Raw genomic sequence first — 18,963 nt, 5'->3', positions numbered from 1 at the left:
GTTTTGATCCACTGCAAATGTTGACTCTTCACCAACAGTGCACTATTTAGTTACATAATACCCAGATCAGAGGAAGTCATGATCTTCAGTCTCTTCCTCTGTGAGTATCTGACAAAGTTATACATGAATGTGTCCTCTGCTGGGATTGCTGACCCTCTCACAAAGGTGTTAACAGCCATTAGGGACTGCACATAATGTCCGACTTAAGAAAGGAAAACACCACTCAAGCCAAAAGCGTGTCAGATGCGAAGCCCACACTTGTTTCTCCTCTCTTGAGCAGCATATTTTAATTCCTCACTGTGTTAAAGATTTAATCCTCATTTGCCTCAGGCCTTTTGGGCATAAATCACTGACATTTGAAATAATTGTTGTTGCAGGCCTAATCTCATGAGGGTGCAAAGAGGCAAAGAGAGAATCTGCAGAAAGGACTATGTCAGCTTTTATTTATTTGCACAGAAATCGCCAGAGGCATCTGCTCCTTATCACAATTGTGGAGCTGAGAGAGAGAGAGAGAGAGAGAGAGAGAGAGCACAGAAAGACCTAAAACTGATAACAGAAAGAACTAAAACCGATCACAGAAAGAACTAAAACTGATCACAACTGTCCAAAGAGTTCTAAAGATAAAGAAATCATAAATGTATGTGTGCTCAAAAGAAAGCACTATACTCATATTACCTAATGCTGTACCAAAACATCACTTTTGTAATGTAACTACTTTCAGATGATTAAGTTTGTGTACCTTATAGGCTAAACATTTAAAGTTTCTTTATCATTTGCCCTTGTGTTGTGTCAAACATAATACCAAAACCATATCTTAACCAAATAAACAAAGGGACGCAAAAATATTTCATCTTAGAATGACACACATTTAGGGCACGTTAACACAACAACGATTGTACTAAAACTAAGTTTTGCATACATATGAAAAGTTTGTCAAAGCAATAAATGCTTTATTATACGTGACAGGCCAGAAGATGGCGATGCAACTTTGTAAAGAAACACTACACATCTGTGCACATACACATTCTTCTAGAAAGCGATACAGTAAATACAAACAATGAAGATGATGATAGCGAGGGATGTGCGAAACTAGTCGACTAAACAGTACAGCTGTTACTAGTCGACACATAAAACACTAGTCGCTAACAGTTGCAAAGTGCAATGTTTGAGTGCATGTACCATTTCTTTGTAAACGTTGACATCATGCGTATGACGTGTATGCACATTTCAGTATTTCACTAGTCGATATTTGAAATATTTAAAAATATAGTAATTTTTTTAAAGTGTATCTGAGCAGAAACGAAATAATTTACCTAATAAATGTGTAATATTACGTTATCTCACGTCCTTTTTCTTAATTTTTAATGGCGCAGTCGCGCAGGGCTTAAAAATTACCAATGAAAAGACTTGCAAGGTGTGGAGCATTTGGAAAAAAGCGAACGTTTTTATACAGATGCATGTTAAACATACAGATTTTTTGACTGTTTTCGGGGGCATTTTAACTTTTAAACTACACTGCCAAAAATGATTTTCAAGAAAAAAAATCTTAGTATTTTGTTTTCATTAAAAATATCTAAAAATGTTAAAATTAAGATGCTTTTTCTTGATGAGCAAAACGACCCGAGAAAATAAGTCTAGTTTTAAGACCAAAAATATTTTAATAAAAGTGATATGTGCATAAAACAAGCAAAAAAAAAAATTAAATAAATTTTATTTAAACACTAAATTCAAGAAAAATTCAAGAAAATTTGTGCTCACCCCATTTTTTTGCTCGTTTTATGCACAAAATCACTTACATTTGATATTTTTGGTCTAAAAACTAGACTTATTTTCTTAGGTCGTTTTGCTCAACAAGAAAAAGCATTTTAATTTTAAGAATTTTTAGATATTTTAACTGAAAACAAGACAAAAATACTATTTTTTTTTCGTGAAAAGAATTTTTTGCAGTGTAGTCAGTTTCAAAAAAAATTTTTTAAACGGCTGCAAAATTAGTCGCAGTGCACATCCCTATTGATAGCCTCAAGAAGTTTTGTTTGGACAGATGTTTGATGAGGTAGATTTATTACTAAAAGTCATCCTGGACTATAAAGTGGCAACATTTTATAAACTTTGTTGGAGAAGCATTAATAAAGTATTTTGAGCAGCACAAACAAAGTCCTGTATGCCGCCATTGTTGTTGTGGTTGTCAAGTATTCCCGCTTTCCTGTAGACCAAACACGTCATATGCATGATGGCAACTTTTACAAAGAAATGGTAAAAACATACACTGAAAAAAATAAAAGCTAGATTTACTTAAAAATATAGTGCAACTATAAAACAGCTTTATATAACTGTTTAAAGTGCAAGTTGAACTACACTGTTAAAAATAATACGCTGGATTTAGATTTACTGTAAAATGTAGTGCTTAATTTTTGCATCCACTTTTTTAAGTAAGTTTTACATGAAATTTTAAGCAATTGCAAAAATGATGACTAACTTGCACTTTAAAACTGCTATATAACGCTGTTTTTTAGTAGTTGCACGGACAAACATATGGCTACAAAACTCATGATCATTGAGTAAACAAATCATTTTTAATTGGACATAAAAATGCAATACTTTGCACATTATGTAAACTACATCAAAAGATAGATAGATATCTAAATAGATAAATAGATAAATTTTAAAGAGAAAGAGAGAGAGAGAGAGAGAGAGAGAGAGAGAGAGAGAGAGAGAGACCAACAACAGCTGAGGTATTACAGATATCCAGGGCCTCCAAGAATGTGTAATCCTCATGGTTTGGGGGTCTGTTGCCCCCTCGCCATTGAAGCGGTCTGTCCTATTGTCTGCCACCCTCAAAGAGAAAAAAGAGAGGAAGCTTTGGATTGGGGGCAAAAGCCAACAGAAGCCCACACGATCCGTTCAATTGCCCCTCCTCCTGAAAACACCCCAAGCTTTTGTCCAAATATTATAATAACACTTTTTTGATCTATTGTGATATTTTGTTCACTGTGTCTACTGAGCAAACGGACTGGACATGGAAAGGAAGTGACTCCCCCCCAACCGAAGAAATCTCATTCTTCTCGTGTGTGGGTTACCCCTCACCGAGGTGGGTCAGCTTTAAATGTTAAACTAAACTTTAAAGAGGATTAAGAGCAGAGAAACCGAACTGAGATCAGACACAGAGAGACGAGAGGAGGAGATAATAGAAGGGTCCAGGCAGAAAGAAAGATAAAAGCGAGATGTTTCATGATCATTTTTTATTCCACTTTCTGCCCCCTGAGCAGATGCCGTAGCAGATGGTGGAAAATGAGCTGAAGTTTATGAGGAGGAGGTGAGAGATTGCAAGAGGGCAGCTGGCAAGGTGAATCAGAGAAAGGAAATAAGGACAGGAAGTTAACAGTCTCTCAGAGGAAGTGATGTCATCACATGCAGCATACAGTAGCTCACTTTACACATGCAGGTGTAAATTTAGAAAAGTAAAGGTAAAGATCCATCACATTGTTTTGGGCTACTTTTTACAATTTTAAGTGTTTTGCTTGGAATGAGTTTTTCTTACAGTAAGACACTTGAACAAATCACTTTTTAATATTTTATCAAATGCATTAATATTCAGACAGTTCTACGTGTGTCTTAAAGGAATATTACACATTTATTAAAAAAAGTTATATGATTTACTCACCCCCATGCATACCTGTCAAACATCCTGTTTTTCGCGGGATACTCCCGTATTTTACCATTCTTTCCCGCCATCATCCTGTTAAAATAATTTCCTATATTTCTCACGTATTTTTAGTCTTCCTATTAAAAAAATCCTCCATTGGCGTATTTGATGTTTGCTACATTCACAGCCGGTAAAGCAGGCGGCAGTATATCTGTAACATAGCACTGAAATAACACCCGCCAATAAAACAAGAACAAGAAAAACTTCCTGATGATGGATGGAGGATGATGAGCTGCGGGAAAAGCTACAACCGCTCCGCCATTAGCGCGCACATTTGGATGTGCAGGTTGTGCTTTTTTCTAACTTTGCGTGTAGGGAAACAATGCTATTTTTGCTTTACTACTCATAAAGTGTTAAAGACTGCAACATCTGTGACCTATGTGTATAATAAGTCACTTGCAGATGCAAGAGAGCCATACAATGATAAAAGGTATACACTGCAAAAAATTACTTTCTTACTTTCTGACTTTCTAGTATTTTTGTCTGGTTTTCAGTACAAAAATCTAAAATTTCTTAAATCAAGATGCGCTTGTCGGAGCTGATGGTGTAGTGGGCAGAGCTCCGACACACTGCAAAAAAATATTTTCAAGAAAAAAAGTCTTGTTTTCAGTAAAAAATATCAAAAAATTCCCAAACGACCCAAGAAAATAAGTCTTGTTTTTAGGCCAAAAATATCAAATTTAAGTGATTTTGTGCATAAAACAATCAAAACAATCTGCCAATGGGGTAAGCAAATTTTTCTAAAATTGTTCTTGAATTTAGTGTTTAAGAAAAATTTTCAAGATTTTTTGCTTACCCCATTGGCAGATTGTTTTGCTTGTTTTATGCACAAAATCACTTACATTTGATATAGGCTTATTTTCTTGGGTCATTTTGCTCATCAAGAAAAAGCATCATAGTTTAAGAATTTTTTGATATTTTTACTAAAACGATAAAAATACTATGATTTTTTTCCTGAAAATCATCTTTTGCAGTGCATATATTTCCATGCGCATAGTAAAGAAAACTTTGGGTCGTTAGGGTTTGAGAAATTTCCCTTATTTTTAAATCCCAATGTTGAAAGGTATGCCCCCAAGTCATCCAAGATGTCCTTCTTCAGGCAAAAAAAAAACTTTTTTTTGAGGAAAACATTCTAGGATTTTTCTCCATATAGTGGACTTTAGTGGACCTCAACAGTTTACAGTTTAAGTGCAGTTTAAAAGGACTCTAGACGTTCGAGGCATGAGGGTCTTATCTAGCCAAACCATCGTCATTTCCCCCCAAAATAATTTTTTTTTACTTTTAAACCACAACTTCTTGTCTTGCACTAGCCATGTGATGTACTGTACGTATTACATAATCATGTCGAAAGGTCACAAATAACTACCGCTCCAGTGTTTACAAGAAAGAGGAGCGTTCAGATGTTGTTGTATGTGGAATGATACTAATTAATGTTTTTGTGCCACTTTATTTTTTAAATGGTCCGCAAGTATACATTTCACATATGTAACACGTGACCTTTCCACGTAATTATGTAATACTTAGGGTCACGCACGATGAGAAGTTCTGCATTTTTTTTGGCGAAAATGTCTCGGTTGGGATCGTTTAGAGCCCTTTGAAGCTGCATTGAAACTGTAAACTGTTGAGGTCCACTAACGTCCACTATATGGAGAAAAATTTGGGAATGATTTCCTCAAAAAAATTTTTTTTTTTGACTGAACAAAGAAAGACATAAACATCTTAGATGACATGGGGTTGAGTAAATTATTGGGATTTTTTAATAATCATTTAAGAGTCCAACTAATTTGAGCCATTGCATGCACGCTCTTAACAATAAAAATTGAAGGGTCATAGCAAGAAAAGGCATTTATGGTTCTTCCAGCAACCATTCAGTCATTGTTTCTTACATGCATAAAATGGTTCTACTGTACAATGGCATTTATTTGTAAAACTGCATTCCTGTTCTTTTAAAACACGTCATATAAAGCACAGCAAAGCTCTTAGGTGTTACAAAGGACTGCTGAGAGACAGCATTGACATGCGATGGCATTAAAACATGCGATTCCAGCTGCCTGAGAGATGGATGTGATTCAGGCAGGGGCATCAAAGCACCTCCATCCTCAAAGAGGAAAACAGCAGCACGTTCTCTCTCTCTCCAGAGGGGCCGCGATGGCTGTTTTTACATTTCGCTATCATTTCTGCCCATGAGGAATATGGATGTGAAATGAAATATTCAGGTCTATTGTCTGATTTATCTGCTACATTATCCAGCAGCATCAGCTCGGCAGTTTAAAGGATGGTTCGTCTGAATTCAGGACCTGCCCGCTGGGGGTCCGACAGCCTATCGGCTTCCCGCTGTATAAACGGCCCGGGTCGTCTGAGCACTTCAATATGTTCTACTTGAAGGTTTTCGGCATGCAGAATTTCTAAGCAGAGATCGAGAAGACAAACCTTGGGGGAATGAAGCGTTGAGCTCAGAAATGATGAATCTGTGTGCCTGAAATGGGTGAACAAAATGTTATTAATTTTCAAACTGATGGGAAAGGAGCAGACAACAGTATTCAGTAAGTAATACTCCTGACAGACGGTGAGTGACGGTGCCTATTTCTAAAAAAGTGTGTCAGGTTTTGTGTACTGGGCCACTTCTGTTCTGTATAAAGACACATGACAGATTAACACCAACCACAACACGTACGTCAAGATGTTTTCTCAGCAGGAAAATTCATTTTCATTAACAAATCAAATGAGCATTTAAGAGACAAAACAAAAAAATGTCCTTTCTGTGATACTGACATTATCAATTACAAAAATAATGACTGTTCCCAAGGCAAGTCCTTTACTATTCATCTACAAATGTATAGTTTATATAGTACAGTAGCATAAAAATAAAACTACACACTTAAACACATCTCTAAAACAAGTACCCTAATGTTCCTGTAGGCAAATGATGTCATTAACCCTAAATACACAGCAGCACTTCAGTAATGCATTTAGCACAGCGTATCAAGCAATAAAGACTTTTATCTCTTGGTTGTTTTTAAAAATACTGTGAGATAATCATGTCATCTTTAATCATGTCATTTTGCTTGTAAACTGATGTGTGCTTGTGTCCTTGAAGGCCAAATAAAAGATTGTTCCATCGTAGGCGCTAAATTACAGCAACAAATTTACAGCAGGCATCCTGAGCAGAGCACCGCTTTAAAACACCTCACCATAAGATTCAGAGGAACAGATTTATCTCAATGACCTTGAAACAGATACTTAAAGTTAGAGAAACAGGAAATGTCCCTTTTACAGGAACACATTTTTTTTTATTAAAATCCATTAAGGGCTTCTGTAGAAACATGGTGGCCCAAAATGGCGACTTCCATGTAAGGGGACCCTTGGTGTATGTATATAAAAATGTCTCATTCTAAGGTAATAAACACATAACGGTTCATAATGAATGGTCTTTATACACCCCTGATTATATTTTTAAATATTATTTTGCAGATCCTTTTAAAAATTACACACTGCACCTTTAAGAGGCAGGTTTATCCAAAAAAAATACAATATAGCCAAATAACAGACTGGCATAGTTAAAAAACGAACTCTTAAAAGAAATGTAAGAAAAATGAGGAGCTCAGATGCAAAGGCCACTAAACGTCACCTCCGTTAAAACAATAACTGAATACTCTTGGCATGTATTATACATTCTTATTACACGGCTCTCTGGAATGCTTGATTCTGATTGGTCAGTTGAGACATTTGCAGGTTCGTTCTTTTCAAATAATAACCACTCCAAAGTAATAACGCATAGCCGGTACTACTTGTATGTTTTAAATCCCTCCGCGCCAACAAAGATTACTGTTTGGCGCCATCTTGTGACAAACACTGGACAACCACAATTAAGAATGGAAAATTTTGACATTCATTTTAAAATGTACGGACAAAACAAAACATTTAAACAATGGATAGAAGAACGACAAGACACAGAGAGCTGACTGAGACTGAACTTGACAAAATAGAGCATGACAGCTACGAAGCCAACACACAAAAAAATACAGAATGGGCATTAAAACTTCTCAAAGACTGGCTAAAAGAGAAAAAAATGGAGACAGACAAGTATGAAGCAGAGGATCTAAATAAGGTATTACGATCATTTTATGCATCTGTGCAAAGTTTTGCGGAAGGAAAAAAATGTTAATTTAAAACAAATATGCCAATAAAATGTTTCAAATTCATATTTATGTCAGTTTTTTTTCTTATGTGGCAAGTGGCCGTGTAATAAGCTTCGCGTCGGGTCCTGATCACACTGTCGGGGCTTATTTCCCGATAACTACCGGCTGCCTCTACATTATCCCTTACATAAAATACTTTCACTTCAAAACCACTTAATCCCGATCTCAGGCCATTCAGAAATACAGCTTTCTTGGCAGAATCCATTAAAGAGGACATATCATAAAAATCTGACTTTTGTCATGTTTAAGTGCTATAATTGGGTCCCCAGTGCTTCTATCAACCTAAAGATATGAAAAAGATCAACCCAGTAACTTAGTTTTGGTAAACCATTATTTGCAAGCATGTGAAAAAATAGCTAATTGAAATTTGGCTCCCCTTGTGATGTCAGAAGGGGATCTTAATACCACCCCTTAATCTGCACTATCCAACCACAGCACTGCCATTTAGTGCAGAGAGAGAGAGAGAGAGAAAATAATTGACAGCACAATTGAGTTTCAATTTCAACAAACCACCATCATGGCGATCAGTGTTTGCATTATCAGCTTATTTGCATTTAAAAGGAAACACCCAAAAACAGCAAATAAATTATCTGTTGTGCATTTTGAGCTAAACTTCACATATGTAGGGGAGAGCGGGGTAAGTTGTCACACGGGTAAGTTGTCACACTGTTAATAACTCCAACACTAGAGGCTCTATCTCAAAAATCAAATAGCCACTTTATGTGACTTCTTCTTCTATAGTGAACTTCCTGTTCACATGTGGTCAAGATCACTGTAATCTGAGGTTAGCACAATTTTCTTATTTTTCTGCTTAAAAAGTAAAAAAAATCACTTTACATTTTATGCAATACAACTTTGTTAGGTGTGAATGTTTAAAATGATTATTTTGCACAAAATAGAGGAGACCGTAAAGTGTCTTTTGATACTTTAGCTAAAGTGATATGATGAGCTAAACTTGAGATTTAGACAACATTAGCACACAAGTAAGTATGGGGCAAGTTGTCTCAATGACTTTGGGGCAAGTCGTCACATCTGACAACTTGCCCCTGTACAAACAAACACATCGAACATGCTCAGAAAACATGATATAGAAAAGAATAAGCCTCAATCTAGCAAAAAGCTGTTTCAAAAGAAAGGGAAGCAGAAATCTGGACCTATGAAAAACAAGGCAGCTAAAAGAAGAAAAATCATGCAAGAGTCATCATCAGATGATGAAGAGTGCTTCTGCCTCGTCTGTGTAGAGCCATTTTCAAAGAGTCGTCCAAAGGAGACCTGGGTAAAATGTGTAAAATGCAACAATTGGGCCCATGATGCTTGCACCTCAGGCCAGGCAATTTATGTGTGTCAGAATTGTGATTCTGGAGATGAGTCCTATTAGTCATACAGGGCATCTGTTTTGTTCAGAGGTTCAACATGTTAAGTTAAGCAAGTTATCTGCAGCGTTCCATTCAGTTATCTGGTTTTATGTGAAAGCCATAGAACATTTGAACCAAAGTTCAAAGTAAAGTGGTCTTGCCACTTAATTGAAATGTGCATTATTTGGATTGAAATAATTGTTTTTCCAGATTCTCCAGGCACGGATGTTTATATTTCCAGTTTGGTTTGAGTTTAAAAATTAAAATCAATATTCACAATTAAGTAGTTGTGTTCTTATTTTTAGATAATCTAGTGTGACAACTTACCCGCCCTAGTGTGACAACTTACCCTCCGATGGGGCAAATTGTCACAAGTGCACAGTCACTATTCAACAGTCTACAACTCTGTAATGAGATAAGATATAAAGATGTTATGAATACAACATATGTGCCCAAGACTTCCTTCTTTCATTTGGTATGAGATTTATACCATTTTGATGTATGGTGCTCAGTAAATGTTAGACAGTGTGAAAAGTGTGACAACATACCCCGCTCTCCCCTACTCTGGGGCACTAAAACATTTTTTACATCTTAAAAAATCTTGAATTGAATTGTCCCCTTTAAGAGTCTGATAAAAAATGCTACTTTACAAGAAAACATGTCAGATGCACTTAGAGGGTTTTGCATCTGAGCTCTTCATATATACTAGCCTGGCAATTTCAGTAACTAGTTCAACATCAAAAGTGCATCATTATATCCACCAAATCAGTCATTGAAGGCCAGCCAATGGAACTAGCAATTTTCAAATAGCTTAGTGCTTAACATGTATTTGTGTAGATTGTCGAGTATGGTCTGAGATGATCTTCCTTCAGACTCACATAAGTAGAGTCAGACTCTTTATTGCTAACACTTAAACTGCTGCATTGCTCACAAACGACACTTCTGTATGATAATATGTCCAACACACACACACACACACACAAAGATTCATGCACGGCGTATCTTCATCAAGTAAGAAAAAAACAAGAAATTGAATTTACAGGCGGTGGAAGTGATGTGCACTCAGAAATTTTTAATATGCTATTAAGTTCCGACTTCAATTTCATTTTATGAATATTTTCCTTAGGGACGGCAGACATCAGCAGAGAAAGATAGAAATTTAAAAAAGATAAATAGTGCCATTAATCCGGAGTGTTTCACTTTCATTATCCTTGAAAATGAGACGCTTTTTTTCTAATGAAACGCTCCTAATTAGCTTCTTACACTTAATGCAGCAGCTAGAAAATGACCATGTTCAGAAAATTTTCATTTGTAATTAAGTGGCATTCAACACAATGTAATTCATCTTTATATACAGTTAAAGTGACAGGCAGTCTATAGGTTGATGTGCTCCTGCTGTCATTGCTCAGTTAATATCCAGTTTAAACTCAAAATGTGTGAGATATTTTCACGAAGGGAGGAAACAATAAAACAAACTGAAAGAAATTATTCAAACGTTTAATCATCTTATCACACGTCATTATTCTTAGGATCATTTCTAATATGCAAAATCTTTTGATCTCTGTAACTATTAAAAATAAATCTGCATGTGCTTCATTTTAATTAAATACTTTCGTAAGGATGAATACCAGACACACAGGTACAAAAGTGCCAACCTTCACCTAAACCAAAATGTAATTATTTTAATTTCAACCCTATGATTAAAAGATTTCTTCAATTATCTAAATAGTTAAATATATGCATCTAAGATATGATACTGAAATTACTTTCTTAAATGTAGATGTACAGAGTATCATAACAATAATATGAGTAAAGGTATTCTGCCAGGAATATATTAAAAAGTCCTACCCTGTATATTAAAATACAACTTGAATAAGTTAATAATATACAAGAAACTTGTATAGAATAACTAAACTTCTGAAGTTTTAGTCGAATCAGCGAAAAAAAATGACTAATGAGCTAAATTCCTGGCTGGAATGTATTAACAATCTTTCCCGTCAGGTCAATGTGGCGAATCTGCCAAACTGTGCTAATACAAACATCATTATTACTGTAGCTCATTTATCTCAGGGATAGTAATATTAATACATCCCTAATCTGCGTATTTGATTGAACATAGTAACACATCCCAGACCTCAGAGATGCTATACTTCAAGGTGATCAGACTTTAACCAGGTAAATGTTAAAACACAAGAAACTTAATGAACAGCCTGATGTCACAAGAATTTGTACAAGTTGGGTAATTTGTATGAACACACGAACAAATGATTATCATAAAAAAAAACATAACAAAACCCCACCACTAACCTCAATGTCACAAGGGCAAAAGCAAATCATACAAAATGTCAGAATGTGATAGTACAAATTAATACGAATTAGCCACGAATTGCCATGAGATAGTGTTGGAATGAACCACCGCACAGCCATCCAATAACAAGAGAGTTACTTTAACCACTATAAACCAGTAAACAAACGATAAACTTCCTTTCCATGTGGGATTTATGCAAAATGTCCAAGCATCAATGAAGATAGAGTCAAGTATTTATCTGTGCAACCCTTCATAAAGGACAGTGTTTTTCAAAAATGCAGTATTTGGCATCTTTTAATGTTATAATAATAATAATGGTTTATATAACTTTGTGGTTTATAATAAAACAAGGCAGGTTGATTTAAAGAGACAGTGTAAATTTACTGCACCATTAGCAACAGCAAATGAAAGAGCAGAAACAATGAGTGTTTCCTGACAGTCCCCCGTCAACCATTGCTTAGACAAACAGACCTCAACTTTATGTCACTGCTAAGCCAAAACAGCTGTGTTGGTTTGGCTGAGACCTCTCTCACATATATGAATTTAAAAGTAAATCAAAACTGAATGAAACAATGTCTGAATTCATAAAAGTGGATGAAAAAATGAATTCAGAATCCTGAATTGTGAGCTGCAAGCTTAACCAAATGGATCAATTCCAGACTGATCTCACGGAAAGTCGTTTTATAGTCACAAAATATTTGATTGATTTATTCATGTCCATGGTATGAAATTCTGCTTTTTACTGCATTGAGCATGAATGTCTTTTCTTGACACTAGCACAGATTTCTATAAATAGTTTTTCGTGGCTGTGTTGCAAGACTTTCTTTTTCATGTCATTTTATGTTTTGTTTTCCCCTTTGTTTTTTTTCCTATTTTCTTACCATTGTTGTTTGGGGTTGGGGTTAGAACGACTTTCTGTTACATTTTTAGACATCCTAACCCAAACCCCAACTCCAGGCGAGAATAGTTTTAAAAGCAGAAGAACAAACAATAAATAGAAGTACAAAAATGGGGGAAAATGAGAAAACAATACATAGAATGACACGAAAAAGAAAGTAGTGCCTCGGACATGAAAAACTATTTATAGAAATTTGTGCAAGTGACACGAAAAAAGCATTTGTGCTCAAGGCATGAAAAAACTGAATTTCGTGCCATGGACATAAATAAATTAATCAAATTTCCGTGACTATAACACGACTTTCCATGAGATCATGTTGGCCATTCAGTTGCTTAAAATTAAAATCCATAGTTTCAATACATTTGCCAAAATTGCCATTTTCTATCTTTCAGTAGCTGCATTTCCACTACCATTTTATTTGGGCAAATTGACATTGCAATTGAAAATATGACTAATGGAAACACGTCAATTTTGCAAAAACTCCCATATATCGCAAAATATTTTTTACGCTTGCATGAGGTGTTTTTCAGGCAATTCGGAAAAGGTGTATTTCGCAAAACTGCAATGAAAATTTAGATCACCTGATGCCTGAAGTAAGTCATTATTATTATTTAAAGATGACGCGGTAAGTGCTAAAACCTCCCAGAAACACCTCAATACATGTCTGCTCCCAACTATAAGAAGCTTTCTTTACCAATAACGTTTGGATAACACTCCTACATCTCTTTTGGTTTAAAATAATGTACTATTACCTCCAAGAAACACCTATATAATGTTTGGATAATGCTCTCCTTCGGTTAAAAATAATGCCTAGTGATATTGGGTGATATTAATAAACCTACACTGTAAAAAAATCCGTAGAAATTGCAGCTGGGTTGCCGGTAATTTACCGTAGATTTAAATTTATGTTTTTTACTGGCAACATTTTGTTCAAAGTTAAATGAACATTAAACATTTACAAGTCTTTGTCTTTATAGAGTAGAACTAAAAAAACAGCATCAAGCAAACATTCTGGGAAACAAAATCTGAAGCAAAAAACAGAAAAAGATTGATGATGATTTCTGGTTCCCAGAATGCTTTGCATTAGGCTGTTATTATATAGTTTTATTCTGTAAAGATAAAGACTTGTTAAAATTAAAAATTTATTTAACTTTGAACAAACTCTTGCCAGTAAATAACATAAATTTAAATCTACTGTAAATTACCGGCAACCCAGCTGCAATAACACTGAAATTTTTACGGATTTTTTTACAGTGTACCAACATCAGTTGACGTGATGTTTGAAATGACTTCTACTGTATGTTTTAGTCACATATCATCAATTACTGGAAACATTTCGCAATAGTCTTTTGTTGAAATTTCTTCAATGGAAACTCAGCTAGTGTTGTTTGATTTGTTTTTTTTTTTCTTTGTCTGTTCCTACATTTTTAATTTATAGAGTAAAATCAGACAACGGCTCAAATCCCAATAAGACCTGTAATGTACCTGAACACCAACAGCATCTCTATCTCTCTCTCTCTCTCTCTCTCTCTCTCTCTCATTTTTATGGATGGATAGAACAGAGTGTGTGTCAGGGATAATGGTTTGCGAAGAGTGAAATAGCAGAGAAAAAGGCTAATCAGCATGTGACCTCGACTGACGGGTCGTTCATCTTGCCATCCATCTGAATTATTTCCTCTGAAACTCTCACAAAGGGAAACAGGACAATTTGTTTGTCTCACAGTTGCAGTTTTTCTATAATCTGTTTCCTTTCCATTCCATCAAGCATCTTTTTTTTAAAGATGTAGTTCTTTTACACTCGTTCCCTGATGACACGTGAAATAATGGACAAATGTGAAATATAACACCCAGTACAGACACAAGAAGCGATATAATCATCCGAGGACATTTAAAAGAAAAGTTCACCCAAGAACTATTAACTCACCCTTGTGCCGTTTCAAACCCATTTGCTCTTGTAAAAAACAACATAAAAGAAGAACTCTTCACTTTAAAGAACGACTGAAGTCTGATCCAAAATGATGGTTTTGTTGTCCTGGTAAAATAACAGCATATGGGTTTGGAAAGACCTAATGGGGAAAAAATTAATAAGAAAAATCTTATTTTTTTAGGAGGGAGGTGAACTGTTCCATCAATGTTTTAAATCCTGAACCATAGGTGTGATGTTTTGATATCAAGAGAACAGTCAGTACAATCAAACACACATGAGTTCAGGAACATGGGCCATTTGTCAGGACACAGTGATAATAGTGTGTTGTGTATGGTGGAGGGGGGGGGGGTTACTCACAGCATTCACAGACAATTTGTAAAGCGCTCTGTGGACGCTGGGCTACAGACAGCAGAACAGCTGGGGTTCTGTGAGATGGATACGCGAGAGCTGCGAGCGGTCCATTTCAATCTCAATGAAGACAAAAGAAGCGCAGACGCAGCGAGCGTTGCCCGTCAGAACCATTAGGTGACGATTTCAGGCCGACCCAAAACTCCGGCCTGCCTGTCGTACAGACGCACAAACACACACACAAACGCATTCACAAGGTTAAATGGGAGTTCATCACCCCGGGCTAATTAGCATTTTTATGTAATTTTAAGTAAATGCTCTTTTAGTCAACAACTCTATAATTAATTTACCCTTCAGACCTGACACCACTAACACACAAAACCACAATGTAAACAGATTTAGGTTAAACATTAATAGAGGGAAATCCGAAATTGAATAAGTTCAGCCTGAATACTCATGTAGAAGTTGGTTTCTGTGTATTCAATGCATTTATGTGTGTATTTTTCACATGCACATCAGCATATAACTTGCAGTAAAATGTAAATCTGGACTGTGTTACAACAAATAAACATAACAAAAAAGAGGCCATTAGGAAAAAATATTAATAATCTTAAACATAACAATATTGGCCCAAGGAAATGCGGAGACTATACATTAAACCAAAAAAATGTTGCCTTATTTTTTACCTATTGGGTCAAAAAGGAACAAAGCCAACTTTTGGGTTAAATTAACCCAGAACTTGTTTACATTCGATCCAACAATGGGTTTAAAGAACCCAGCATTGGTTGAATTACAACCCAAAGGTTGGGGTTATTCCTTTTCGTCCCAACGCTGGGTTGAAAATAACTTACAATTTTTTAGATTGTTATGTTTATCTGTGATGGTTCAATTTCATTTTAAGACTGAATGTGTGTTTACTTGCATATCTTTTTGTCAACTCAAATCACAGTACACATTTTGGTAAAGTAACACAAAACTTTCTTCCAACCCATACTATTGCTTTGGTCGTTTGTTTATGCGATTACTAAAGAAGTGCCTCTACCGGCAGGAGGTGAAACTTAATTTATTAGGTTATACAATTATAGACGGTAATTGTATACGCACCTGCGGTGACACGATTTACGCATCTTAGTGCAACCTAACTTCTGGTCTCTGGTCTCTTGAACAAATACCTCGTCGAAAATTACAAATGTTTTGGTTTCCTAAAGACGAAAGGAGATGGCGATCATGGAATACCACTATTTGATGGGAGGTTTGGCAGCCGAACTGTAGTTAAGATTGCATATATTATGTAGTACACATTTTTTTACAGTAACGTTAGCTAAGTGAAGTTTTTGATATGCTTTAGCTATGATTTGAACTAACTTAGTCTACTTTTGCTTGTTATCAAAAATAAACTACTCTAAAAGGACTTTTTTGTTATTGGTTCTTTTCAGAGTTTACCGGAAGTTATGTGATTTCCAAGAAAGCCGTGTGTTTATGTTGTTACTGCTAAAACTGTCTATGTCTTATTCAAGATTGAACTAGAGGATTGTCTGCCACGGGAGGCGCCATCTTGCCTAAACCCCATTGTGAAATAGCATTGGCGCCTTGTACCTCATGACCAATTGCATCTTTACGTAAGAATGTGAAGCACTTTTGGCTGTCGTGAACGATTGCTTCATGCTCTAATGTTTTGGTTTATGTTTAAATGATATTTGACTCTGCGTTGCATTCATGAATTTCTTCATTTCGCAAGGTTATTTGACGTATAAGGTAAAAAAACTTAAAAGGTAACCACAGGTTGTATAAGTTGCTAGCCACTAGAGGGCATTAATCGCTTAGACGTACCTTGACCTCATAATACGGAGTTTGCACAAACAAACTATTAGGTCGTTATTTTAAGGCAACAGTCTTACAAAAACATGAACAGCTCAGAATGCAAAGACCGCTAAACGCCACCTCCATCAAAAATGAGATAATGGTATTAAACGAATGCTCTCGGCATGTATTATACGTTTATTAAATACTTTCGCTTCAAATACGCTTAATCCTCAGTCCTTTCAGAAATACCTCTTTGTTGGCAGAATCCATTAAGAGTCTAATAAAAAAGCTCATTTACAAGAAAAAAATGTCTGACGCACTTAGTGGCTTTTGCATCAGATCTCTTCATACAGTATGTTGATGTGGCTTAATCACACTATTTTTTACAGCGTGTGTATAACCTCTACTGGACACTGGGATGTCAGACTGACAGCTTGCTTGTTAACTGCAGTGTACTTTATATAAAAACTGTCTGTTTTTTATGCATTCATAAACAATTTAATGTGAAGTGCTTAGATAAGTGAAAGATCTGATAGATCTCTCTCTCATCTCTGGAGATGAACTCTGGAGTTGGACAGTGATGTATTTAAGGCTCTGATGGGTCAGATGGACTTTGTCCACACATCACCTGCAATCAATAGTCTTAGTAAAACAGCTTAGCCTGGCATACACACACACAGCAACTAACATAAATATACTAATAAACATCAACAACACAACCAATCAAATCAATTATAACCTAACACAAACAAACAATCATGCACTGTTATTGCTAAAACTATATAAAGACTTGACTGTACGGATTTATGAATATATGTGGTTGGGCGCTCTAAATATATGGATGCTGTTGTATTAGATAACCATTTTTTTATAATGTTTGTTAATATTAGCTACTGAAAACTTTTACAAACAGAGAAAGAAAGAAATTAGACAAAAAAACAAAAGAGTATGCATAGTTTAGTTAATGACATCATTTAATGTCATTCTGCAGGCTGATGGTGATGTCATTTATGTGTCATTCCCTGTTTACCTGTTAATTACTCCATTGGTCCCTCGTGTCCGCCGGTGTACACCTGCAGTACAGACACACACGATGAGCATGCCACGCCTTCACCCTGATCTCGGCCTGCTGGGAGTCCTGGCAGATGTTTACCTGGCACAGGTGAGACCCTGAGATGAGAAGTCTTCCCACAAACACACACGTGCTCTAACACACGGCAACACGCCACCGGTTTCTCATTTTACAGGAAGAGGATACAGATGTGTGGAGTGAGCCGTAGAAAGGTGAACAGATTTATCAGCAATCCACAGTACGAGACCAAATTTCTACAGGAACGAGAAATAATCTCCGTTCAGAGCATTTACACGAGCACACACGAGCCGAGGTCTGAGACCCGTGGTAATGTGCTGTTTATGTGTTTGTTTGTTTGTGCGAGTTAGGAGTGAGTCAGGAATGATAAACGAGAGCTCGTTTCCTCCGTGTCACAGGATGGATGAGAGCGGTGAGGCCGTTGCGTCACAGCGATGGAGGGGGCAGTTAATTACTTGTGATGGACTGATTCAGCCACTGACTCCTGCCCCATGGCAGCCATATTGGGCCATCCAGTACAGGTATGAAATGTGCAGTCTAATTGTAATTGATCTTGGTTTAACTGTGGACCAGAATAGGACAGGTAGATGCTTTAAAATGTGTGATGAAGTATATCATAACTTGCATTGGTTTGTAATGCAAAGTGAACTAAATGCATTGCTTGTGCAATAGCGACAGCAAAGCTTAAATGCTTTGAAAAACGCTTTTGCCAGAAGAATACATTTAAAGCTCATTTCCAAAACCTATGTGCTATATAGATGCAATGATGCTTTAAAACATAGACAACATAATTTTGGCAGTATTGCATGCACACTACAATGAGAAGGTTATAATGCAAGCTCAGTTAAAAAAATAACATCAAAGTGGCAATGTTTATATTTATATTCATTCAATATAAAAAAATATTGATAAAATAGATCTATTTTTAAATTGATTATTGAATATTTTATCAAAATTTTATTTTTAATTTATACCACGGGTCTGTTGAATGCTTTATTCTGATTGGCTGAGAAATGTTCCATGGGTGTTGATTATTTTTCTGTAAACCACACACCTAACCTGTCAAATGTCTTAAAAATAAGCACCAGAACAATGTTTTAGGTAACCGTGATATTAGCTGAATAATTCACTCTGGTCCTTTGAATTATTCGAAAATAATGCACTCCCTTCGCGTCATGCCGCATTACCACCTTGGGTGTGCATTATTTTTTATAATTCAACAGCCCATCGTCAGTTATTCCATGTGTATTTCATACTCATTGACAAGATTAGTTGGGAACATGCTATAATCAAACTATATTAAATAATTTGATCGAGCCTTTTCATATGATA

This window comes from Misgurnus anguillicaudatus, chromosome 4 (genome assembly GCF_027580225.2).
Source record: "Misgurnus anguillicaudatus chromosome 4, ASM2758022v2, whole genome shotgun sequence".
Lineage (NCBI taxonomy): Eukaryota > Metazoa > Chordata > Actinopteri > Cypriniformes > Cobitidae > Misgurnus > Misgurnus anguillicaudatus.
Note: the sequence above shows the minus strand (reverse complement) of the source record.